The sequence below is a fragment of the Bos indicus genome, chromosome 21, assembly GCF_029378745.1.
Source record: "Bos indicus isolate NIAB-ARS_2022 breed Sahiwal x Tharparkar chromosome 21, NIAB-ARS_B.indTharparkar_mat_pri_1.0, whole genome shotgun sequence".
Classification (NCBI taxonomy): domain Eukaryota; kingdom Metazoa; phylum Chordata; class Mammalia; order Artiodactyla; family Bovidae; genus Bos; species Bos indicus.
Window position 1 is genome coordinate 11,952,898 of NC_091780.1, and position 27,805 is coordinate 11,980,702.

General features: G+C 40.0%; 1 long non-coding RNA gene across 1 annotated transcript in view; it reads right to left on the minus strand.

Annotated features, from left to right (window-relative positions):
- Positions 1–878: 878 nt before the first annotated feature.
- Positions 879–27,805, minus strand: part of LOC139178163 (uncharacterized) — an 85,165-nt gene continuing 58,238 nt past the window's right edge. The window contains exons 2-4 of the long non-coding RNA XR_011562548.1: positions 11,998–12,045; positions 10,513–10,661; positions 879–7,499 (exon numbers count right to left, since the gene is read on the minus strand). This is a non-coding gene — a long non-coding RNA (uncharacterized lncRNA). The remainder of the gene's footprint in view (positions 7,500–10,512; positions 10,662–11,997; positions 12,046–27,805) is intronic.

Below are 27,805 nucleotides of genomic sequence, written 5' to 3' on the forward strand. Positions count from 1 at the left end.
GATAGAGATATGTGGAGAATTTAGTCACACACAGAAGGGAGAAGTATTTTTTTCTCCCTCCATATTTGGAGTTTGGCCATTCTGGAGATTGCAAAAACCATGATGATGGAAGTTCAGTGGCTCAGTCTCTTCAGATAGAGCCTGGGTTATGCCAGGCTTTGAAGAATGAAAACAGTTTTTCTTAATTTTGTTAGTTCAGACGGTTCATTTTAGTGTGTGTGCATGCTCCGTCACTCAGACGTGTCTGACACTTTTGCGACCCCATGGACTGTAGCCCACCAGACTCCTCTATCCATGGTATTTTCCAAGCAAGAATATTAGAGTGGGTTGCCATTTTCTACTCCAGAGGATCTTCTTGACTCAGGGATTGAACCTGAGTCTCCTGCGTTGGATTCTTTACCACTGAGCCATCTGGGAAGCCCATATATAAGATATATGGAGTAATGCAAAATGGAAAATTGTGTGTGTGTGCTAAGTTGCTTCAGTCATGTCTGACTCGTGTCCTATGAACTGTAGTCCCCCAGGCTCCTCTGTCCATGGGATTCTCCAGGCAAGAATCCTGGAGTGGGTTGCCGTGCCCTTCTCCAGGGAATCTTCCCAATCCACGGGTTGAACCCGTGTCTCTTGTCTCCTGCATTGGCAGGCAGGTTCTTTAGTACTAGCGCCACCTGGGAAGCCCGAGTACTCAGCCATAAAAAAGAATGAAAATGAAATAATGTCATGTGCGGCAACGTGGATGGACCTAAAGATGATCATACTAAATAAATTAAGGCAGGCAGAAAAGACTACTATATGATACCACTTATATGTGGACTCTAAAAAGGAGTACAAATGAACTTATTTACAAACCACTTACAAACCTAAATACCGACTGTTCGTTTCAGCACAAATCCACAGACACCACCTTGTTCTGTTCTTTTTTTTTTTTTAATTGAAGTATGGTTGATTTGCAATATTGTGTTAGTTTGAGGTGCACAGCAAAGTGATTTGACTGTGCATATATCAGCTTCCTAGGTGGTTCGTGGCTCAGTGGTAAGGAACCTGCCTCCCAATGCAGGAGGTTCAGGAGACTTGAGTTTGATCCCTGGGTCAAGAAGATCCTCTGGAAGAGGAAATGGCAACCCACTCGTGTATTCTACCTGGGAAAATCCCATGGACAGAGGAGCCTGGTGAGCTGCAGTCCATGGGGTCACAGAGATTCGAACACAGCTGAGCAACTGAGTTTGCATGCCTGCCTGCATATGTATATATCTATATAATTTTTTTGTTCATTTCCATTACAGTTTATTACAAGATATTGAATATGGTTTCCTATGCTTCACACTAGATCCTGTTGTTTATCTATCTTGTATATGGCAGTTTGCATCTGTTAATCCCATACTTCCAATTTATCCCTCCCCCTGCTTCTCTTTCGGAAAAGGCAATGGCACCCCACTCCAGTATTCTTGCCTGGAAAATCCCATGGATGGAGGAGCCTGGAAGGCTGCAGTCCGTGGGGTCGCTAAGAGTCGGATATGACTGAGTGACTTTCACTTTTCACTTTCATGCATTGGAGAGGGAAATGGCAACCCACTCCAGTGTTCTTGCCTGGAGAATCCCAGGGACGGGGGAGCCTGGTGGGCTGCCGTCTATGGGGTCGCACAGAATCGGACACGACTGAAGTGACTCAGCAGCTGCTTCTCTTTTGGTACCCATAAGTCTGCTTTCTATGTCCATGAGTCTGTTTCTGTTTTGTAAATAAGTTCATTTGTAAGATATTTTTAAGATTCCACATGTAAGTGACACCATATTGTACTTGTCTTTCTCTGTCTGACTTACTTCACTTGGTATGATCATCTTTTGGTCCATCCAGTGTGCACCTGGGGAACACAATTTTCCAGTTTTCTGGCATTGGGAGGCTTTGATCCTCAACAGCTATGTGGACGTTAGATTCCAAAGAAAACACAAAGAGTAAAGATAAAACTCCAGATTTATTAATATGTATTGTTTTAGATTAGACACCTGCTTTTAATTGTCAAATTAAATAACATAACTAAAGTTTCAGAATATTGTGCCTTGTTATTGAGTTTTGGCCAATATCAGTCAAATTGATCATTAAATTTACAATTGTGTGTGTGTTAGTTGCTCAGTTGTGTCCAACTCTTTGCAACCCCATGGTCTGTCCATGGAATTCTCTGGGCAAGAGTACTGGAGTGGATTGCCTTTCCCTTCTCTAGGGGATCTTCCCAGTCCACAGATCAAACCCAGGTCTCTTGCATTGCAGGCAGATTCTTTACCATCTGAGTGATTAAGGAAGCTAAATTTACAATTAAATTGATAATTTCTCTGTTCCCTCAAAAGCTTTGAAAGTAGTAGTATTTTTAGTTTTATTTGAGAAGAAACTGGAAATCATAAAAGTTCAGTCCTTATCCCAATTCTAATACTCTTCTTGTGACTGAGCCTGGATTTGAACCTGTCTTTCTGACTTTTAAGTTCCTCTGTATACACACGTGCATACCCATGCACACATACGCACTGGAAGCAAGAACATGATTGTTTAGAACTTAATGATCTTATGTCTTCCTACAAATTAGTAGTAAGGGAAGATCAAAGGAAATGGAAAAAGGAAAATATCAGATATTAATAGCAAATTAGAAAGAGGTTAGAGAGAAGAGGAATCTAGGGAAAAACTTTCTACTGAGTTATGTTTGTGAAGTGTATCACTCTGGGACAAGGTTTTCTCAGCATGCACGTTTTAAACCATTTTTACATGCCCCATGTTGCTTGTCAGCAGGGATTTGAAAGGGATAAATGTAACCCCTTGAGGTTTCACAGCTTTGCACTTTGAAGAAAAGAGCAATCCTTCGCCAGTTATCAAAAAACCAACATTTCTCAGAGAGATGGATGTAGCAACTTTTGGAATTACACAAGTGGAGGTAGCAAATGCTGGGCTCCAAAACCACTGCAGATGGTGACTGCAGCCACAAAATTAAAAGACGTCTGATCCTTGGAAAGAAAACTATGACAAACCTAGACAGAATATTAAAATCAGAGACATCGCTTTTCCCACAAAGGTCCATATAAACAAAGCTATGGTTTTTCCAGTAGTCATGTACAGATGTGAGACTTGGACCGTAAAGAAAGCTGAGCATGGAAGAACTGATGCTTTTGAATTGTGGTGCTGAGAAGACTCTTGAGAGTCCTTTGGACAGTAAGGAGATCAAGCCAATCAATGCTAAAGGAAATCAACCCTGAATATTCATTGGAAGGACTGATTATGAAGTTGAAGCTCTAGTACTTTGGACACCTAATGTGAAGAGCCAACACATTGGAAAAGACCCTGAGGCTGGTAAAGATTGAAGGCAGGAGGAGAAGGGGGTGAGAGAGGGTGAGATGGTTGGATGGCATCACCGAGTTGATGGACATGAGTTTGAGGAATCTCTGGGAGTTGGTGAGGGACAGGGAAGCCTGGTGTGCTGTAGTCCATGGTGTCACAAAGAGTCAGACACGACTGAGTGACTAAACTGAACTAAAGATACTGAAAGATTGACCCATGGGGTGTCGTAAGTTTTGCCTGTGCTCTACTTGCAGTTCAGTTTTCTTTGCCCAGAGCTGTTTTCCTTAGTATTCTGGATCCTCCCTCCTTCCAAAGTAAGCACTGGCTTTCTAAATTGACCTTTGGAGAAGCACTATTGCATGGGTGAATCCTCAGGACCTGCAGCCCAAGCTCCATGCTGGCCATTGTACCTTTAGGAGCTCTGCTTTCAAATTCCAGAGATGACAAACTCCACTTGCTCCCTTGGACATCGATGTGTTGGCTATTGATGGGTTTTTCTAAAGGAGATAGTTGGCATAGTGGTTGAGCCCACTGCCTCTGCTCAGTATTGTGTTCTATTCCATCAGCTCTCCTGCCTGAAGAAATAGATCCTGACCACAGTCAGTTCAGTTCAGTTCAGTCGCTCAGTCGTGTCCAACTCTTTGCGACCCCATGAATCACAGCACGCCAGGCCTCCCTGTCCATCACCAACTCCCAGAGTTCACTCAGACTCAGGTCCATCGAGTCAGTGATGCCATCCAGCCATCTCATCCTCTGTCGTCCCCTTCTCCTCCTGCCCCCAATCCCTCCCAACATCAGACTCTTTTCCAATGAGTCAACTCTTCACATGAGGTGGCCAAAGTATTGGAATTTCAGCTTTAGCATCATTCTTTCCAAAGAAATCCCAGGGCTGATCTCTTTCAGAATGGACTGGTTGGATCTCCTTGCAGTCCAAGGGACTCTCAAGACTCTTCTCCAACACCACAGTTCAAAAGCATCAATTCTTCGGCGCTCAGCTTTCTTCACAGTCCAACTCTCACATCCATACATGACTACTGGAAAAACCATAGTCTTGACTAGACAGACCTTTGTTGGCAAAGTAATGTCTCTGCTTTTCAATATGCTATCTAGGTTGGTCATAACTTTCCTTCCAAGGAGTAAGCGTCTTTTAATTTCATGGCTGCAGTCACCATCTGCAGTGATTCTGACCACAGTAGGTGTGAACAATTCTTCCTCTGAGAAAAGACAACCCAAGATTCCTGGCTTGTTGCAGCTACAATGCTGCTTCTTAGCTTAACAAAGGGAAAAGGAATGCTTCTTTGAAAACATTCAATTACAAATTAAGAATTATAACTTCTTGACATTGATAAACAGTCAATAAATATGGATTGAGATAGGAAAATAAAACAATTTCAAATTCATAGGCAATATTATCTAAACTTTTCTTATTGAGACCCCCATCAGAAAAAGAAGAATTTAAAGATTATCCACAGTACGTTGCTGGTGTTCAGCTGCTCAGTCATGTCATACTCAATTCTTTGCGACCCTATAAACTGCAGCATGCCAGGCTTCCCTGTCCTTTACTGTCTCCCAGAGTTTGCTGAAATCCATTTCCATTGAGTCAGTAATGCCATCCAACAATCTCATCCTCTGTCACCTGCTTCTTCTCCTGCCCTCAGTCTTTCACAGCATCAGGGTCTTTTCCAATAAGTGGGCTCTTGGCATTAGGTGGCCAAAGTACCAGAGCATTGGCTTCAGCATCAGTCCTTCCAGTGAATATTTAGGGTTGATTTCCTTAAGGATTTTCTGGTTTGATCTCCTTCCTGTCCAAGGGACTCTCAAGAGTCTTCTGTAGCACCACAGCTCAAAAGCATCAGTTCTTCAGTGCTCAGCCTACTTTATGGTCCAACATTTACATCTGTACATGACTACTGGAAAAACCATAGCTTGGATTATAGGGACCTTTGTCGGAAAAGTGATATCTCTGCTTTTTAATACACTGTCTAGGTTTGGCATAGCTTTTCTTCCAAGGAGCAAGTGTCTTTTAATTTTGTGGCTGCAGTCACCATCCACAGTGATTTTGGAGGCCAGGAAAACAAAATCTGTCACTTTTCCCACTTTTTATTTGTAAATTATACATGTGTGAGGGCTTCCCTGGTGACTCAGATGATAAAGAATCTGCCTGCAATCCAGGAGATCCAGGTTCAATGTCTGGGTTGGGAAGATCCCTTGGAGAAGGGAATGGCAACCCACTCCTGGAGAATTCCATTGACAGAGGAGCCTGGCAGGCTACTGTCCACGGGGTCACAAAGAGTATTATAAAACCTACCTAAATATGCAGATTTTAAAAGGATGAACAAAAACTAAGTAGAAAAAGAATTTTATCCAGCAAAAGATCATCTTGCATAGTTGTGCATACTCACAGATGCACCAGCCATGCTCCAGAGAGCTCTATTCTCAAGAAAGTTCAAGATACATTTCCTCTGCTGCTCCTTGCAGTCACTATTCAAACTTATATCACACTGAACTTTCTGATCTGGTCATCACTCCAACTTACCTGTGGTGTGAGATTACAGAGGCCTTCAGAGAAATTGATGAGTTCTGTGCATGCAGGCTTTTAACAGAATAAAACGAAGCAAAATGTGTGGTTGTTTCTGTTTCACACATAGGGGAACCTAAACAAAGCATGGCTAAAAGAGAGAGAGAGTTCTCATGATCTGTAAGAGCAGAGTCCCTTGGACTGCAAGGAGATCCAACCAGTCCATCCTAAAGGAAATGAGTCCTGAATATTCATTGGAAGGACTGATGCTGAAGCAGAAACTCCAATACTTTGGCCACCTGATGCAAACGGTTGACTCATTGGAAAAGATCTTGATGCTGGGAAAGATTGAAGGCAACAGGAGAAGACGGTGGCAGACGATGAGGAGGCTGGACGGCATCAATGAACATACATCTGAGCAAACTTGGGGGGATAGTGAAGGACAGAGAGGTCTGGAGTGCTATAGTCCATGGGGTCACAGGGTCAGACAAGTCTTGGCAACTGAACAATAAGATCAGTATTAGAAAGAATGCAAGAAATCAGGAGAGGGACATAAAACATGGCTGCCTGGCCCTGAGTAAGCAAGGCAGGTTCCACTGGCGTGTGTGTTCACTAAAACCTTTGTACACATGCCAAAATTCAGGCTGCCCATAATGTTCATGGATTGTGTCATCTAATGCTATCAACAAATTGTTTAGCTAACTTAGTGTAAGGATTTTATCACAACTGTATATTTCCTACTTATATATCAGAAATAAAAACCCGATATTCAACCCCTACAATCTTTTGAACAGAGAAATTGGATTTTTAAATACGTGTTTGTAAATAACTGGGATTATCATTACCTTGTAAATTCAATGTGGGGGGAGCAGCCTGCTGGGTTCATTTTTGATTAGTTTTGGCAACTGGTTAGAATTTCCCTATTTTTCCCCCTCCCAGAAAAGAACTATGAACAAAGATCTGCAAGCTTCCCAATCTATCATTCCAGTTCAGAAAATGTCATTTTTCTCCTTGACCAAAATGCCTCCCAGCTGTCTACTCCTGCCCTCAGCCCAAACAAATCTCAAATAGTTTTGCTCAGTGATAGGAAGACATCCTTTGTCTGACACTCCAGAATTGGTGTTAGGCTAAATGCTCAGGATAGCATGAAATAGCCAGTGAAAAATGAAAATATCCCAGTGACAACACAAGAGAATATTCTATTATCTGAGGTACCAATTGCAAAAGGATAAAATACCAGACACAAAGAATATGTGCTTTGTTGGGCCGTATGTCTTTGTAATTGCCCTCGATGGTATAATCATGAAGGCAGGATTTCATCTCCCCCTAAATACTGTGCATACAATAATGGCTTTCAAAATTTCACAGCACGTGCCTATGATGGTCAAAGACCAGGAAGTTACTATTGATCATTCAAGAGAGCTGGAGTTTTGTAAGAGTGACTTGAAGGATTTTGAGTCTGAACATGACTCAGATGAAGCCACAAAACCAACTGTGGTTTTCCTCTGTCTTCAAGATCACCACTGTCCCACAAGGCTGTGACACTGGATCAGCATATTTGTGGATGCTTCTGTTCTTCCAGGTCTCATGAAGTTAATAAATGCATTTGTTTCTCTCTCTTCAGAGCTATGGGTTCCCCTGGTAGTTCAGTGGTGAAGAGTCTGCCTGCAATGCAGAGACACCGGCTCAATCCCTGAATTGGGATGATCCCCTAGAGAAGGAAATGGCTACCCATTTCTGTATTCTTGCCTTGGAAATCCCATGGACAGAGGAGCCTGGTGGGCTAGAGTCCATGAGGTGGCCAAAAATCACACACAGCTTAGAGACTAAACAGTACCAACAACCTCAGAGACACACACCTTAAAAACAGATGGCTAACAAACACATGAAAAGATGCTCAACATCACTCATTATCAGAGAAATGCAAATCAAAACCACTATGAGGTACCATTTCACACCAGTCAGAATGGCTGCGATCCAAAAGTCTACAAGCAATAAATGCTGGAGAGGGTGTGGAGAAAAGGGAACCCTCTTACACTGTTGGTGGGAATGCAAACTAGTACAGCCACTATGGAGAACAGTGTGGAGATTCCTTAAAAAACTGGAAATAGAACTGCCTTATGATCCAGCAATCCCACTGCTGGGCATACACACTGAGGAAACCAGAACTGAAAGAGACATGTGTACCCCAATGTTCATTGCAGCACTGTTTATAATAGCCAGGACATGGAAGCAACCTAGATGTCCATCAGCAGATGAATGGATAAGACAGCTGCGGTACATATGCACAATGGAGTATTACTCAGCCATTAAAAAGAATACATTTGAATCAGTTCTAATGAGGTGGATGAAACTGGAGCCTATTATACAGAGTGAAGTAAGCCAGAAAAAAAAACACCAATACAGTATCAGATCAGATCAGTCGCTCAGTCGTGTCCGACTCTTTGCAACCCCATGAATTGCAGCACGCCAGGCCTCCCTGTCCATCACCAACTCCTGGAGTTCACTCAGACTCACGTCCATCGAGTCAGTGCGCATATATATGGAATTTAGAAAGATGGTAACAATAACCCTGTATACGAGACAGCAAAAGAGACACTGATGCATAGAACAGTCTTTTGGACTCTGTGGGAGAGGGAGAGGGTGGGATGATTTGGGAGAATGGCATTGAAATATGTATAATACCATATATGAAACGAGTTGCCAGTCCAGGTTTGATGCACGATACTGGATGCTTGGGGCTGGTGCACTGGGAAGAGGGTATGGGGAGGGAGGATGGAGGAGGGTTCAGAATGGGGAACACATGTATACCTGTGGCAGATTCATTTTGATATATGGCAAAACCAATACAATATTGTAAAGTTAAATAAAATAAAATTTTAAAAAAATCTTATAAAAAAAATCAGGTGGAAAAAACCCAATCAATGTGAGCAAATTAAGCCATTCCAGAACTATCTTTCACCTAAGAACCAAAAGAAATCCATAAGATAAAGAGTTGTGTCACCAAGTAAGCTTAGAATTTAGCCAGGATGACCAATTATAAACTTGAAACACTGAAAATCAGAGTAACTGAAATGTGTATATTATCGACAGATTTCCGTATGAAAGTACAGAATAACCTAATAACATATGTATGTTACATTATCATTGTCGAATTGTGTGATATATTAGCCTTGTAAAGGCTCAACAAAAACTTATACTTTTATATTTGCATAGCATATTATCATTGTAAAGTGGATAAAAATAGAAAACTGTAAGGAAGATAATAAATCATCCTTCATTCTAGTACTTGGTGATAACTTCCATTGATGACTTTTATTGTACAGACTATAAAACTTAGTTTCCTAGATTTTACATTCACAATCACAATATAGGCCCTTAGCCGCTGCTGCTGCTAAGTCGTGTCAGTCGTGTCTGACTCTGTTGTGACCCTATAGACGGCAGCCCACCAGGCTCCCCCGTCCCTGGGATTCTCCAGGCAAGAACACTGGAGTGGGTTGCCATTTCCTTCTCCAATGCATGAAAGTGAAAAGTGAAAGTGAAGTCGCTCAGTTGTGTCCGACTCTTCAGGACCCCATGGACTGCAGCCTACCAGGCTCCTCCGTCCATGGGATTTTCCAAGCAAGAGTACTGGAGTGTGGTGCCATTGCCTTCTCCCAGGCCCTTAAACATACTTTAATTGCTGCATAAAACAGTATTACATTGGTATTACATAATTTATTTACTCAACCTTTTCTATTCTAATATACTTATTCATTAATTGATTTAATATTCTATAAGGAAAATTTTAAAAAATAACATGTTTATATATTAGATTATTCATTAGGATAGATACCTAAGGATGTTATTACTTGGCCAAAAGCTATGGAGATTTTTAAGTCTCTTGATTATTAATACTAAATTGTTTTCAACAATAAAGTAATTTTAGTTATAATAATGATTATTTCAGGGGGAGAAATTGTATGTAAAATATAAAAATATTTGACTCAGTACCCCTAGTCTTTAGAGTTTTGACTGATGAAGACAGGGAAAATGGGAGGATAAAAGTAGTCAGGAGGGAAGCTGGAAGTATTTTAATTTCTTAAGCATTTATATGTGTCAGCTTTCCCTACAGTGAATGGTTCTGTTCCTCAGATTCATATTTGCCTACCCATTAAAATAACCAATCAAGTAGCGTAGTCAAAATGATTTGTCCTCTTGTTACCTCATCACTCATAAATAAATCATCCAATAAGTATTTTCATTTTTTAGTGAAAATATTTTAGGCCAATTCCAGTCAATAAATCAGTGGTTCTTCACTTTTTTATGATTGAGAATATGGAAATATATGAAAGCTATTGATTCTTCTAGAAAATGTACACACACACACACACACACACACAGAATTTTGCATCCATTGGCAGGGCTCCACAGATCTCATGATCTTTCTGCAGTCCCCTCTATGTAGTCTTTTGATTAAAAAGCCTAAGACAATAGCTCTTTGAAACATTTGAAAGAGAATAAAGAGACATTATTTTAATGCCATAACCAAATGTCTTATTCTTTAACATTCACAGAATCATCAAATTCTATTACTGGAAAAAATTATAATGATATTTGGTTAAGTAATCTACACATTTAGGGGGACACAAGTTCCCTTTAGAACATAATGAAAGCAATTGGAAAAAAAAAAAGGCACCTTTTTCCCCAGGGAGAAGTATTCACAGTCACAGTCAGCCACAGCGATGACATAGCACTGCTGGGTTCAAGTCGTGGGTTCAAACTTCTGAATTCTCCCCTTAGTGTCCAAAGAGTCACATTGACAGTCATTGAGTTCCACTCCACCATCTGCTCAGTTGTACAGATGAAAAAAACAGGCTAGAGTAGGTAAGAGATTTGTTCCCACTCACAAAAGGAGTGGATAGCAATGCTGGCACTCGTCTACATTTTATGATCTCTCAATTGATACAATTTTGGACCCATTTTACAGATCGGAAAATTGAAATTCAAAGAAGGAAAATTACTTACCATCATCCTATTTCACATGACAAACAGCAGAAAAGAAAGTGACTACATTTTCAGGCTGTTGAGTTATACCTGAGCTTATGGCCCTTTTCTTCCAAGAAGAAAATAAATTTGTTTTCAAGAGAATTACATCTTAGGAATAGGTCAGTTAACTGAAGGTGGTCAAGTTAGTTATTTTGCTCAAATAAAGCATTTTCACTGAAATACTTTGTAATGAACTATAGAAACTCCATGTTTAAAAGCTGCACAGGTGTATTTGCATACCTGGGTAACTACCAGTGCAGGTGTTAGCTTCTCCCTGTGCTTATCCAATTTGCATCAGCAAATATGAACTGACTTCTCACCGAGAGCTTGCCCTTTTGCCCTTTCAAGGCTGACCCTTCCAGTTCTGAAGTTGACAGTAATTATCTGGTTTAACTTTTGAATATGGAATGTCTACAACCAAAGTTCTTCAAATAAATTAAATACTTCTTCCCTCAGGCCCACTAATTTACACCACGTATGGAAAGAAGATATAAAAATGCCCTGGTTTTGATAAGGTCTTTTATAGAGCCTAGTTTCCAATTTGGGAGCACAGAAGTGAGATGCCACAAATTGTCAGGAAGCCCACCTTCTTGAAACCAACATATCAATAAATATGTAGACAACCAGGTCCACTGGGCATCACTGCCCATCACCCACTAGTCGTTTAATCATATCACCACTCTCAGAATCATCAGAGGCAATTTAATCAAATGGTGCCTAGCCACTGGGTAATTGTTTTCTAGGCCTGTTAGAAAAATAAAGGTTGGCATTTATTAAATGCATATCCTCTTGCCTGTTGATTGCTCTGCTAATTTCTTGTTTGTAATCCTTTGTTCTAGCTTTCAAGAGAAGGCTGAATTCCAGCCTAGTGAATCAGTACCCAGAGGGACAAATTAAAATAGAGAGCTATGTCGGGGGCCTCCAGGGTTGAGACCCCAGAAAACTCAGGTCATAAAGCAGAGGGGTCATCCACAAGTGAGCCAGAATTCGTTTTCCTTTGCACATTTTCTGCTTTTCTGCTGGATACATTTAAGAGGTCTATTTGCTTTATATGGCCATTTTCTGTCACTCATACAATGAAAATCAGGACAGTCCACACACAGAAGATAACTTTTGTGTCCATTTCAAAACTGACCTGAAACAGTGGAGATGTACTTCTCAGGACTGCACCCGTAGTCAGCTGCTAGAGGAAAAAAATAAAGAAAGTGTTGGTTTTTAAAATATTTATTTATTTATTTGCACTGGGCCTTAATTGCAGCATGGGGATCAGTTCACTGGCCAGGGACCCAGCCTACACCCCACGTATTGTGAATGCAGAGTCTGAGTGACTGGACCTCCGGGGAAGTCCCAAGAACAGGTTTGCATGTATGCCAAGTCTCTTCAGTCGTGTCTGACTCTTTGCGACCCCATGGACTGTAGCCCACCAGGCTCCTCTGTCCATGGCATTATTCAGGCAAGAGTACTGGTGTGGGCTGCCATTCCCTCCTCTAGGATCTTCCATACCCAGGGATCCAAGCTGCATCGCGGTGAGTTCTTAACCACTAGTGTCACCTGGGAAGCCCCAAGAAAAGGTTTAAACACAAGGATTTTGATTCAGTTTAAAAATCATTTCATCTTATTATGGCTTAACTAAAATGGCCACAAGTATTTTTCAGCAGCTACATGCTTCTTTCTACAGAGATCATTGACATACACCATCCAATCCTACCATTGTTAATTAAGTGGGCAGATCATCAGACCACTGATTACAAGAAACACCACTGTAGCTATCATATGTTGTTTGACCAAATGGTGTGGTCTTTGGTAAAATTTTTGTTTAGAAGGGAGAGAAAGGAAAGAATCTTTTTCCACACGGATGGTCTCACCAGTGTATCAGACTTCTAGTTATCTGAACTCAGAGAGACATGGGATGGGCAAAATTAGATGGTCAGATCATGGAAGGGTTGAGTTCCTACTAAGTGATGATCCTGAATGAATTTTTTCCTCACTGAGCTTAAGCTCAAAGACCCTGATGCTGGGAAAGATTGAGGGCAGGAGGAGAAGGGGAAGACAGAGGATGAAATGGTTGGATGGCATCACCGACTCAATGGACATGAGTCTGAGAAAACTCCGGGAGTTGGTGATGGACAGGGAGGTCTGGTGTGCTGCAGTCCATGGGGTCTCAAAGAGTCAGACACGACTGAGTGACTGAACTGACTGAACTGAGCTTAAGCTAACTCATTTGCAAAATGGAAACAGTGATATTTCCCTCATGATCCATTTCAAGGTTTCAGTGAGGAAACACATGGAGCATTTAGGGTAGTGTTCTACACGTAGTAGAGGCTCAGTGAATGATAACTATTATCAGTAATAGAATGTGAATGTGAATGATATTATGAGATTTTTTCCATTTGTATGTAAACTTATGACATCTATAGCTGGAGCTTGGCAGAAGTGAGACAGCGGACTTAAGTTCCGAGAGAGAATCTAAGGTCTTCTAGATGATCTGAGAGCTGCCAGGGCTCTGTATCCCCACCAACCTCCACCTGGTACTGCAAGTGAGCAGGCTGGTATAGAACCCCAGGAAATCTCTATGATTAAGTTCAAATAAAGCAGTCCTGGGAACCTTTTTACTTCAAGCTAGTTCTAACATGAACCTTTGGTGAGGGACAATTCCAGTTTTCATAGTGGAATTTCATGGCTGACAGAACTAATTTGGAACATCGAGCAGAAGATTTCATTGAATTTCTCTGTGGTGAAAAGAAATCTCATCATTTAGTTAGGTAATTTATTTAGTTTCTGGAAAAAAAAAAACAAACCAGTGATTTCTTTTTCAATTAAAAAAATGAAATACAAGTTTTAGACAGAAAATTTTCCAAGTAGCAGAATAATAGCAGAGGTAATTCAAGCCAGAGTTCAAGCACAATGATTTATTTGAGCTGAGGAACTTTCCATATAATCATGCTTAATATACATTTTCTAGTTGTTGAGATACTACTATATGAACATGTATGTATTTCCAAATTCAAATAAAAGAACTATAAAATATGATTCAAGTCATATGCTTATTCTCCTTTCTTTAAAGAAGGACATGCAGAAAATAAATTGGGGTATGGATTCATAAAAGACTGTATAAATGTATTTTAAAAAATTAATAGCCAGGTGACACCTGAAATGAGGTCTTTGTAATACCCCTCAAAAGATCTGGTCTCACCAGCCCTGAGGCTAGAAATGTTGGACAATCCAGCTGGTTGTAGTAAGATTTCAGAGCTGGTAGACACAATTACCTGGATTTCTGCACCCAGCTGGTGAGTTTGCTGGTCTAGGCACTGTGGCCTATAATGTACATGATGCATATGGAAGAGAGAATAGAAATGATGATCTAATTCAACAACAAACAGTGAAAACTTGGCCTGCTCCATCACCCACTTTTAATGTATTAATTCACTGTGTAAAGCTTGTCAAAAAGTCGAGTCTGATCCCAGTTCAGAGCTATAGAGACCACTTCTATGCTGATGAGTGTTTGTACACCATCGTGCTTATTGTCATCAATATCATCATCATTCTTATCACCTGTCCACTGTGTAGCAGGAACTGCGCTGACTTTTACATACATTATATCATCTGAGTCTCCAAGTAACGTTGGGAATTTCGTATACCATTACAGCCACGAAGACAGTGACATTCAGAAAGAGCCTTTTTGTACTTGACAGTCTGGATATAAGATAGAAATACCATTGTCTGTTTCATGAAAATTTACTTTGCTTCATTTTGCCACTTCTTTCATCAACATGCCTTCCACATATCAGCACAGCATGGCAGGTAGATAAAGGACTTATCTATAATCTACTGACCTGGGTTTCATTCCCAGCTCTTATTCCTACCTACTGAGCAATTGGCTTTGGGCATGTAGCTGCTAGCCTGACTGTGCTGTTTTCCATTTAAAGATGGGGAAACTAGCACCTACTTTATAATAAACAGAGCTGCTGCTGCTGCTAAGTCGCGTTAGTTGTGTCTGACTCTGTGTGACCCCATAGACGGCAGCCCACCAGGCTCCCCCGTCCCTGGGATTCTCCAGGCAAGAACACGGGAGTGGGTTGCCATTTCCTTCTCCAATGGATGAAAGTGAAAGTGAAGTCGCTCAGTCGTGTCGGACTCTTAGCGACCCCATGGACTGCAGCCTACCAGGCTCCTCCATCCATGGGATTTTCCAGGCAAGAGTACTGGAGTTGGGTGCTGTTGCTTTCTCTGAATAAACAGAGCAGGCATCAGTAAAACAGCTTTGATATTGCTTGACTTTCTTGTGGTAGAAGGGCTAGGTATTATGCACGCTCAGTTGTGTCCGACTCTTTTCGACCCTTTGGCCTGTAGTCAGCCAGATGCCTCTGTCCATGGGATTTTTCAGGCAAGAATATTGGAGGGATTTTTTTCTGACGCAGGAATCGAACCCACGTCTCATGTCTCCAGATTTGCAGGCAGATTCTTTACCCACTGAGCCATCGGGGATGCTGGGGGAACCACAGTCATCTCCAAAAATGAAGAGACGTGATTGTTCACTACCTTAAGAACTTTTACAAAATACAGCTAATTTTTATTCATTTGCTTAAAAACAATAGACAAGTGGCCTATGGTAACTTTGAAAAAAGCTTGTCGAGAAACCAATCAACCCTGTGCCATTTTGATGCCGAAGTTCAAAGGAGGCCAGAAGTCACTGCTCTGCTTCATCCTCTGGGTTAGAGTGGCAGTTCAGCCTCGCAGTGCCTCACACAGTCCCTGGGGCCTCTTTACAACACCCTGGGTCTGTTCCTGCTACTTTCCTAAGAATTTTAACATTTCTGACAAATGGGGATGGATATCAAAATTTGCCTCCCCAGAGGGAAGTTCAGTTGTCAGTCTTCTGCCTTTTAAATTACAAAAAAAAAATGCATATTTTTATTTTTTGAAAATATGTTTTTGCCAATTTGCACTTGGAAAGACATAAATATATAAAAAGGGAATTTCCTTTTCTCTGAATAATTAGGAGAAAAATGTAGCTTTTGGTCAGGTCACATCTGCTTTAGTTTTTTCGGTTATGTATTTAAAGGGAAAGTAAATCAAAGGAACCAGTCCTTTTTGTACACTCACAAAATGCTGGACTCCTAAAGTTTATGTATTTATACACTGTAAACGGATCCTGGATAAACTGACCTTGTATAAAAGGTATTATTTTCATTTCCGTGTGATAACAACAATTTTATTTGTATGTATTCATATTGCGTTTATAATCATTTTGTTTGCAAATAAATGTATTTGCATTTGTTTGTAATTCAGACATGTACTGAGAAAGTATCTGATACGGCTGAGACCTTATATTTAAGATGAGGGAACTCAAAGAGGTTAAATGTCTTGCCTTGTTAGAGGATAAATGCCCAGGGTGGCACAGTCATAAATACTACAGCCAGTGATTTGGGGTCCAAGCCTCACCTTCCTTCCCCCTGTGCAATACTTCCTTTTCAATCTGGCTTGTTCAAATTTCTTTCTCCTTAATTCAGAAAACATATTAAGTGATAAATACATTTGATTGACTTAATATAGATGCTGCTTGAAATCTTACAAGCAGGATTTCTGTTGGTCACTTGACTCGCTGGGACACTTGAGCAGGGCAGACTGGATCCAGTGTGGGTTAAGGAGGGTCACTGTAGAACCTGATACTTCAGTACTGGGATGGAGCTTTGAGGACTGAGAGGTCCAATGTTTGCCATCTTTGGTTATTTCTGACTTAAAAGCTCTTTCTGACTGTTGCTGTTCAGTCATTAAGTCATTTGCAACCCTTTGTGACCCCATGGACTGTAGCCCACCAGGCTCCTCTGTCCATGGGACTTCCCAGGCCAGAATTCTGGAGTGGGTTGCCATTTCCTTCTCCAGGGGATCTTCACGACCCGGGGATTGAACCAGTGTCTCTTGCATTGCAGACAGAATCTTTACTATCTGAGCCACCTGGGAAGCCCTTTGACTTTGAACATAACTAAATAGTATTTAATCTTATTATCTTGTATTATAGAAAATGTTATCAAGCATTTCTTTGCCAAGCTAGCATCTGATAGTAACTCCCTGTTTGTCTCTGGGGCAGATTGAAAGAGTGGTCCAATTCCCTCCCCTCCCTTTGTCCATTCATTTCCCCAAGTAAGTGTGCAGTCGCTTCCACAGAAGCAGAGTGTGCTTCTCCACCCCTGACTTTGAACTTGGCCAAATTACTTCTTTGTAAGTTATTTGGCTCAGCACAAGCAGGGGATTGCACTGTGTTCATGCCCCTGGCCTTACTGCTTGCGTTTCTGCCACACACATAACAGCTTACTCCAGACAGTTCCTCTTAAGCTCCAGAAGGTCTATGTGTGGAGCTCAGCTGAGCCCAAGCCATAGAAAGGTGAGAAGCCAAGTCCAGCCGGATCCACTGCTTGAAGCAGAGCGGCCCAACTGACCCCCAGGTAACCCTCAGCAGAATGACAGACACGCAAGAAAATAAATACTTACCGCGTCCTCCACGATCTTGTGGTTGTCGTTCCATAGTAATTGATGATCGATATAGCCTCTGATTATATTTTGATGATAAAGTACAATAGTACAACTGTAAAATGGATAGCCATCACTGATCTAATGTTTATAAATCTCAGGGTTTTACAAATGAACAATTTCCAGAATATCTGTGTGTTACTGTTCTCTTACAGAAATTAGATTCCCATTTAAAATAAGATTTAGAAAATATGACTCTTGGTTGAAGATTTGGACCTAGAAGAAAAGAATTACTTTTTACAACATTATTATGTGTTTCATCCAAGTATTGAAAAAAAAAATCTCTCATTTGTTCATTAATATATTCCACAAAGTGTACTATTATGGGGCAGGTAGTAGCTTTATCCAGATGAACTGCCCACATGCCAAAAAAGCTTCCAGCTTAAAAGAGAGACAGAGATTCAAATGGACAATTGGTCTATAACCTGAGAAAAGGCTAAAATGGGCACATGAATTGGATAAAATTTGAAGAAATCTTTTAAATAACAATAGCTGAAATGGACTGCGTACGTATTGCAAGCCCAGTACTGATCTGGTCCTTCATATCAATTGTCTTATTTAATCTTCCAAACTCTCCGAAATAAAGTGGAAATAACTAGTACTACTCCCATTTTACAGACAAAGAAGTGAAGGTCCACGAAGGCCAAGCAACTTGTCCCGGGTCAGATGACCTGTATGGTAGTGGCTGGTTGGAACTTGCACAGCCTGACTCCCGAGCCCAGGTTCATCACTGGTAAAGCACAGGCTGGAGATCAGGTTACACCTAAGCCGATTCTTAAATGATAAATGAAAGGGCTGCAGCAAATAGCCACATTGTTTGGGGTGGTTTCTGGTAGACACAGCAGGCTGGCCAGACTCAACATCCTAGGACCTGAGGACACTCTTGATTCAGCCTGATGTTCATATCTACAGGGGCCCAAAGTTCTTTCTTTTGAGAATCATGCTAAACAGTTAACCAACAATCTTTTCTCTCCTTCCTAGTCACAGAGAATTCTGACTCACATAGTTTCCATCTCACTTTATCCTACAAACTGCCAACGTCCACAGGAATGTCACAGTCCGTATCTTGACGTGTAGCTCTTGACTTCAACTCCAGTTCACCCTCACCTCTATTTTATAGTTTGATGACCTCAACTTTGACTTATCGCTATCAGGAACTGTGCTACCCATTAAAATGTAACTATCCCATTCTCTGACCACAAACTCTGTAATTACAGCTCTCTAGATTCTCCAGTTCTATTCAATCTGCACACAATACCACATTCCTTAGAATCTTTCTTGAACTTCTTTTGGTCTCTTACTTTCGTCACTTATTTTAATATATCTCCTGACTTAGGAAGCACATTTCCTCAATCCTTTGGCCCTTTGAACACCTCGTCTCCCTACGATATCCATTTAAAACACTCACATCAGTGGACCGGTTATGGAAAGCTGTGTCCCACTACAAATTTGTGACTCTTCAATAGAACTAGATTGTGCAGCAGGAAATTATCTGTATTTGTGTATTAAGTCATCTCTCCCTGCTTGACTGCAGTTATTCCAAAGTTTTATCTATGTTGTGGGTTGAATTATGTCTCCTCAAAATGTATATATTGAAGTCCTACTCCCAGTACCTCAAAATGCAACTGTATATTACAGGCAAGAATACCTAGTGGATTGCCGGTCTCTTCTCCAGGGCATCTTGCAGACAGATTCTTTGCCATCTGAGACACCAGGGAAGCACATTGCAGACAGATTTTTTTGCCATCTGAGCCACCAGGGAAGCCCATATATTAAGATAGGGCCTTTAAAGAGGTAATTAAGCTAATGTGAGATCATAAGAGTAAACCCTAATCACATATGATCAGCGTTTTTATAAGAAGACTAAACTTGGATACAGATCCACACAGAGCGTAGAGCATACAGAGACTTAGGGAAAAGGTATCCATCTCCAAGTCCAAGGGAAAGATCTCAAAAGAAACCAATCCTTCCAATACCTTGATCTCAGACTTCTAGCCTCAGAAATGTAAGAAAACTAATTTCTGCTTTTGTAGCCACTCAATCTGTGGTACTTTTTTAGGACAGCCCTAGAAAATTTATACAATTGTTATTGAAACTGAGTTCATGCGCCCAATGCACAGTGATGCCAAACAAACCAACACCTTGGTGTTTGGAGAAGAGAAAGGCTTATTGTGAAGGCCAAGTAAGGACAATGAGCAGCTCATGCTTAAAAAGCCCAAACCCCCTGCTGGTTTCCAGGGAAGAGCTTTTACAGGCAAACTTTGGGGAGAAGGCTGCTGGGTGTGTGACTTTCCTCTGATTGGTCACTGGTGGGTCACCGAGTGGTGTTTCAGGAGTCTCATTCATTGCCTTCTAGTTCCAACCAGTCTAGGTTCCACACGCTTGTGTGTAGCTTGAAGTTATCATCACCCACTTGGGTGGAGGCATTAGTTCCTGTAGAAAAACTCAGAGATCTGTATCAGATTGTTACGTGTATCTCTTGAGGAAGAACTTGGACTGTAGCTGATCATCCTTTTTTCTTGACTACTTTCCCTTTGTTTCTGCATTCCCCCAACCCCCTAATTTGTAACTCTTTGAATCTGCCCTTTGGAACTCAGGAAACATCTCAAAGGCTAAAAGCCTCTTCCCTACAGATAGGAAACAAGGGACCTGAGAAGACCTTTGTACCCAAGAGGTTTCTGCATGGTTTCACAATCAGCCCCTATAAACCTCCCATTTCTTCTTCTCTTTTGTGTAGCAAGTAAGCTCATCTCCTATTTTGGGGGGAACATAGGTGATTTCATGCCTGAATTCAAACTGCCTACTGTTACACCTACAAAACCCATTCTTCTCACTTTCTGTCTCAAAGAAAGAACACCTTCTACCTCTTCTCAAAGCCGACCTTCTATTTTTCACTTGGGAGCATACGTCCTCTGGGGATATTCCAGTTAGGGAACTGTTGACCAAAAACCACCTGCCTTGACCAGGCATGATGACAACCACTTGCACGTGTTGTCTCAAAACAGGAGGTTCTGATAAGGAGGATGGTGGTGTCACCAAAACCAGACTGGAATAATTCAGAATGCACCAGAAGGAGGAAGAAGACTCCAGCCCATAATGTTGTTTTACCATCTTCACCTTGGCTGAGAGATGCACATACAACTGGGAAGGATACTGGGTCAGACAAAATACAGGTCAAGCAAGATGACTGACCAGACACAACCCAGCAACTAACCCCATTACCATAAAACCTAAGCCTGGGAGCCACATGGCAGAACAGTTCTCCTGGGTTCCCTCACCCTGCTGCTCTCCCCTGGGGCACCCCTTCCCGTGAAAGCCATTTGTCAGTACGTGTGTCTTCTCAGACAACTTATTTCTGAGTGTTAGACAAGACCACTCTCAGACCCTGGAATGGGTCCCCTTTCCTGAAACAATTCCATACATGATTGCTTCCCTCTCCTTTCTCCTACACATCCCCATATTTCTTGCCAACCAAGAGTTATGCGAACATTACAGCTATACTTTAAGCAGTGATATAAATAAAATCTTCTTCCATCTTATAATACCCTAAAGAAATGATTATACATTCTCTTTCTTGTCCCAGTCAAACCTCTTTAAAAAAAGAAGTCAATATATCCTCCTCAGCCCATGACCCACGAAATCTAGCCAAATATCCATTTACTATACTGAAACTGCTTTGACAAGTCAACCTACACTTCAAAAAAAAATGGGTATGTTTCCATTCCAGTCTTTTTTGACTCCTCTTGTTCTCAAACTGTCCACTTTCTTTCCTCTTATGCTTTGTTTTCCTTCCTAACAGAAAGACTGTTCTTTCTCTACTTACTTCTAATGTCTCTTATTTCCTCTTATTTTTACATCTGTTGATGTTCCTGTGAATTCTGCTTTTCTCCTTTCTTATTTCATTTTTATTTCCCTTTTCCTCTACTAATGTCTATCTTATATCTACCAGAATTTCAACACCTTGGAGTCATCCTGATGACTTTTTCTTTTTTTTCTCCAGTAACTATACTGTAGTGATTAAGAATGAAAGTTCAATAGCCAAATTATTGGATTTACTTTATGGCTCCACTACTTCCTAGCCTTGCAACCATCAGGAAGTCACTTAACCCCTCTATTTAACTTTTTAGTCATCTTAAAATGGGTTTGATTATTTTGAGGATAAAATGAGTTCAAATATGCTAAGCACTTAGAAATTTCTGGAACTTAACAGACCTCTAGTAAGTGTTATCTATTATCAAGTAACTGTCTAGAAATCCAATTTTATATTTAAAACTACAACCATCCCTGGATGTCCCATGAGTACCTCAAAATCTTATCTCAAGCTGAAGTCATCATCTCCTCAGCACAAAATTCTTTTTACCCTGGATACTTTCTTTGAAAGATTTGTATCACTGTTTCCAGAGAAGAAGCCAGAGTGTGGCTATCAGCTGAGATTTCTTCTGTCTCCTTCCTATCCATCTTTCAATAGTTACCAACTCCTATTATTTGTATTGTCAACTTTCCGTCAGGCCTGTCTCTTCCCTTTCAATGCTGCTACTGCTGCGATGTACGTCTGCATCTTTGATGTGTGTGGTTATGTTGGGGGAGTGAGCATGTAGACCATTACAACTAACATCCCTTGACTGGCTCTATTCTTCCAGAACGTTATTCACTTGGCACTCAGGGTATGCTTTTAACAACAAACATTCATGTCAGTCCTGTCTGAATCCCTTCAACAGCTCTTCTTCAGCTTCAACATAGTGTCCATCCTTTCAGGCTAATTTACAAGCCCCTCCACCCCCATCTGGATTTAAACAAGGCTCTCAACCTTTCCAGCTTAAACTCCCATCACCTCCCCAAAGTGCCCTACAGTTCAGTTAAATTCAACCACTGGCACCTGATGATTCCTGTTATCTTTCAAATGCCTTTTTCCCGCCTACAATATAGCTCTAAGTAGAGGCTAAGTATGAAGCTCAAACGGAGAAGGCAATGGCACCCCACTCCAGTACTCTTGCCTGTAAAACCCCATGGATGGAGGAGCCTGGTAGGCTACAGTCCATGGGGTCGCAAAGAGTCGGACACGACTGAGCGACTTCACTTTGACTTTTCAATTTCATCCATTGGAGAAGGAAATGGCAACCCACTCCAGTGTTCTTGCCTGGAGAGTCCCAGGGACGGGGGAGCCTGGTGGGCTGCCATCTATGGGGTCGCACAGAGTCGGATAAGACTGAAGCGACTTAGCAGCAGCAGCAGCATGAAGCTCAAATAAAAGTCCTAAATATGTAAGCAAAAATAAATTCAGATGAAAGGAAAACCTAGATGTAGTAACACTATCTTGATGATTTAACAATTTAATTATATAAAATAAAAAATATTTTGACTTCTTGTAATTGTCACAAATTTCTCTCCATTTAACAGAAACCTTCTTTTGAAAATACATTTTCCTTTCCCCCTCTTTTTACAGGGGAAAAAGATTCACAGTGATTCACATTATTATTCCATTCGGCAATCCCTCTCCCCAAACTAGGCTTTCTAGGTGGTGCTAGTTGGTAAAGAACCCACCTAACAATGAGGGAGATTCAAAAGATGTCAGTTTGATCCTTGGGTCAGGAAGATCCTCTGGAGGAGGGCATGGCAACCCTCTCCAGCATCCTTGCCTGGAGAATCTCATGAATAAAGGAACCTGGTGGGCTACAGCCCACAGGGTCGAGAAGAGTCGGACAGACTGGAGTGACTTAGCATGCATGCACACACTCTTCCAATACTAGGCTGAAAACACTCCGAATTTAGTTATAGCAAAAATGAATCCAATTTTGAAAAAGTAGAATCAAATATCTTGACTAGACAGAAAATAAAAACAATAAATAGTATCATTGGAATTGCCTTCATAATTGCCCTGTGTGTGTGTGTGTGCCTACATTTGTGTTCAAATCTATACATTTATTACATCAGTAATAAGAGAAATATGTCTAAAAATGAAATAATTACCAGGAAGTCAACAACTTAAAATATGTAATGGGATCCACATACATGGTCTCTTAGCATAAAACACTTGGAGTTAAGTGTTACTGAATGCAAATGTGGAGACACCTGCCAGTTCAATGTGTACTTTAACACAGACCCCCTGGGGATTTGCTATATTCTTGCCAGATGTAACTTTTAAATTTTCCCTCTGGTTTAGATAGCATAACTAGTAGAAACAGCCATATGACTTGGGGACTTTCTCAGTATCAGTGTTGATAGAATTACATTTGAACTGAACTCTCTTTAACAGGATTTGAGGAATCTTCCCACATCTCAGAGTGCATGATTGTAAGTGTTTCATTCTTGGCTTCAAGCACCCAGGCTTTCTCTGTCTTTTCTTTTCCCAACCCGTTCCCTGGCTCTGTCCCCACACATCTCTCTATTTATCTCTATGAATGCTACTGCTTTGTTTATAGTATAGGTGACGAGACACAAACCAGGATTTGGAAAGAGTGCGTGGGATGGAACTGACTTTAAGTTGCCTTTTAGGAAATGTGCTATAATTGTAACATTTGATTCTGGCATTTTGTAGCCTGTAGCCCCCTCATCTTATGCTATGTGTGAATTCCAGTCGGGTGATTCATCCTGACATGGGAGTTCTTTGCTTCTTCTACTGCAAAAATGTGAGAGAATGAGGGGAGAAGTGTCTCATTCCTTCTGATTTCTCTAAGTAATCTTTATTTTTTTCCCATAGCTGGGAAAGAGATTTTCCGATGAGAAATCTTACAGTTATGACATAACAATTCCATGTTTCACAACCCAACTCACTTTTCTGGTTGCTCTTTTCTACTCTATTTCTCACAATTCAAAGTAAATTGTGAGATTACAAGGCTCGGGAAAGAGGAAAACTGCATATTACAGCCTTGATAACCCTTCATGGAGAACAAGTCACAACTGTGCCACAAATTCCAATTTTAGAGTTGGATTCAACAAGAGTGAATAGAAGAAACACAGGAAAGCAGATATGTGTTTTAAAATCATCCTGACCAGAAATGTTTATCTAGAAACATTGGGCTCCGACGAGATGTCTATCATCTCCTTCTTTGCATATATTCCAGTTTGGACAGAATAGTCCTTATCTATTATCTAAGTACTTTTACAACCTTATTTTGGAAAGGTCTCCCTGGTCACACGTACATTAAATTAGAGAGGAAGGCAGTTGATTGCATAGTTTTTTTTTAACCGAAATAGTTTCTGTAAAACAATGCAGAATTATATTTATACCATCACTTCCAAAGGCAAAGATAAATGGAATTGTCACAGCTACTGGGATTGGGATTGAAAGCCTCTTTGTTTCATGGGAAATACATATATTTCATAACCCAGATAAAGCAATGTGCTGAAGGTAAAACCAAAATTGCTAAGGCAAATAATCTACCCAGAGGTTAAATATTTTGAATTAGGATACTATATTTGTACACAGTCTGATTTCAAGCAAGTATTTAAAAGTCATAAGAATGTGCTGTCCTTCACCTTCAGAGATTCATTCTTGAGTAATCAAATGTTATGTCCATGAGCACGGGGCCATTCAAATGGATGAACCTGGATGAGAGGCCAGAATTAGAACTCTATCAAATTTCCAATACACAATAATCAATGTAATAAATGAACAGGCACGTAGAGGAACTATGCAACATGATGAAAAAATAAAAAGTAAAAAGCAACTAACAGTAAATGTTCCAGGTATTCCAAATATTAGTATTATAAAACAGTTTAAACCAACTATATTTACCATGTTCAAGGAGATAAAAGATGTAATGGAACACACAGGCAAAGAACTGAAAATTATAAAAATGAACCCAATTAGAAATGTGAATTAGATTAATGACTTGATTGGTTTGAGGAGAGAGTGGACACAGCTAAAGAGAGTTTATGAACTTGATACTACTTTGAAAGAGCATGTACTGATTAAGAACAGAGAAACAAAAAGTTATAAGAAATAATGAGATATGTAGCATGAGTGTGCATGCTCAGTTATTCAGTCATGTCTGACTCGGTGACCCCGTGGACTATAGCCTGCAGGCTCCTCTGTCCTTGGGCATCTCCAGGTAAGAATACTGGAGTGGGTTGCCATGCCTTCCTCCAGGGAATCTTGCTGATCCAGGGATCGAACCCAAATCTCCTGCAGCTTCTGCATTGCAGGCAGATTAATTATCGCTGAGCTACCTTGGAAGCCCCAAACTATAGCATTTGTAGTAAATTAATTTAATCAGGTAAATAGTATAGGATAATCTTCATGCAGAAACAAATGATTACATATGGAAGCTCAGAAATGCAGAAAGAAACAAAAAGCAGTAGCTAAATGGTGAGCTGGTGAGCAAATAAAAATAATTACAGTACATACTTAACAATGATAATTATAATAGTTTGTGATTTTAAAATACAAATTATTAAATTACACAAAAAGTATGATATAAAGGTTAGGAAATACAATGATCTAATTTCCTTTTACTGCCCTGTAATAGGGTAACAATGACTAAAATTTGATTGTGAAAACTCAAGCAGTCATAGTGTGATTCTATGACAACTATAAGAAAATTGTAAAAGGTACAATTTGCAAGGTAATAGAGAAAAATTTGGATTAACAAAAGATAACTAATCAATATAAAAACATGAGAGTAGAAAAAGAGGGACGTGAAATTAGCAAAATGATATGTTTAATCTCAGATATATGAGAAAATATGTTGAATATAAGTTGACTAAATTATTTGATTAAAATACAAAGATTGCTGGTCTTTCAGAAACACTAAAAACCAAATTCTGTACTGTGTAGAAAAGACAAAGCATAGGGATATAGAAATATTTAAAGCAAATGAGTGATATAAACACACAACACAATTACTAACTAAAAGAATATTTTCATGTTATATTTAAACAACAAAGTAGACTTTACAATAAAATACTAATACAGATTACAAAGGATAATTTTGATAATAAAAGTGTCAATTAAATGGTCTCTCAAGTGGGATGATAACAATTTTAATATGAATTTCATTTTATTTGTAGATTGCTTTGGGCATTTTAACAATATTAGTTCTTCCAATCTCTTGAGCACAAAATATATTTCCATTTATTTTTGCCTTCTCAATGATTTTTATCAATATCTTAAGAGTTTCAATATCTTCACCTCCTTGGCTAAATTTTTTCATAGTTTTTTTTTTTTTGATGTTGAAATTTTTTATCATAAATAGTTGTCACATTTTGCCAAATGCTTTTCCTCCATCTATTGAGATGATCATATGATTTTTATCTTTCATTTAGTTAACATGGCATATCATGATGATTGATTTACAGATACTGAGTCATCCTTTCATCCCTGGAATAATTCTCACTTGATCATAATTTAGGATTTTTTCAGTATATTGTTGAATTCTGTTTGATAATACTTTGTTGAAGATTTTTACATTTATGTTTATCAGAGATATAGGCCAGTGATTTCTTTTTCTTTTTCTTTTCCTTGTGGTATCTTTGTCTGGTTTTGGTATCAGGGTAATCTTGCATTGTAAAACAAATTTGAAAGTATTGCCTCTCTACACTTTTTTTTTTTTTGCGGGGGGTGGAGGTGGGTATTGATTCTTCTTTGAATGCTTGGTAGAATTCACCAGTAAAGTCATCTGGTCTTGGAATTTGGTTTTTTGAAGGTTTTTAATTACTTATTCTATCTGTTCACTAGTAATTCTTCCACTCAGATTTTGTGTTTTTTCATGATTCAATCTTAGGAGTTTGTGTGTTTCTAGGAATGCATCCATTTATTCTAGGTTGTTCAATTCATTGGTATATAATTGTTCATAGTGATCTCTTACGATCCTGTGTATTTCTGTGGTATCAATTGTAACGTCCCTGCCTTCATTTCTGACTTTATTTATTTGCACTCTATTTTTTGTAAGTCCAGCTAAATGTTTGTCAACTTTGTTTACCTTTACAATGGACTTCCTAGGTGGCTCAGATGGTAAAGCATCTGTCTACAACGCGGGAGAACCGGGTTCTATCCCTGGGTTGGGAAGATCCCCTGGAGAAGGAAATGGCAATCCACTGCAGGACTATTGCCTGGAAAATCCCACGGACAGAGGAGCCTGGTAGGCTACAGTCCATGGGGTCGCAAAGAGTCAGACATGGCTGAGTGACTTCACTTTCACTTTACAAAGAGCTAGCTTTTATTTTCATTCATCTTTTCTATTTTCTTTTTCAGTCTCTATTTCATTTGTATATGTTCTGGTCTTTGCTATTTCTTTCCTTCACTCATTTTGAGCTTTTTTATTTTTTTTTTTCCTAGTCCTTCAATGTGTAAGGTGAGATTAATTTTTTTTCCCATGCAAAAGGCATGTATCTCTATGAATTTTCCTTTTTAGAGCTGATTTTGTTGCATCTCATAAATTTTGATATGTTGTATTTCCATTTTAATTTGTCTCGAG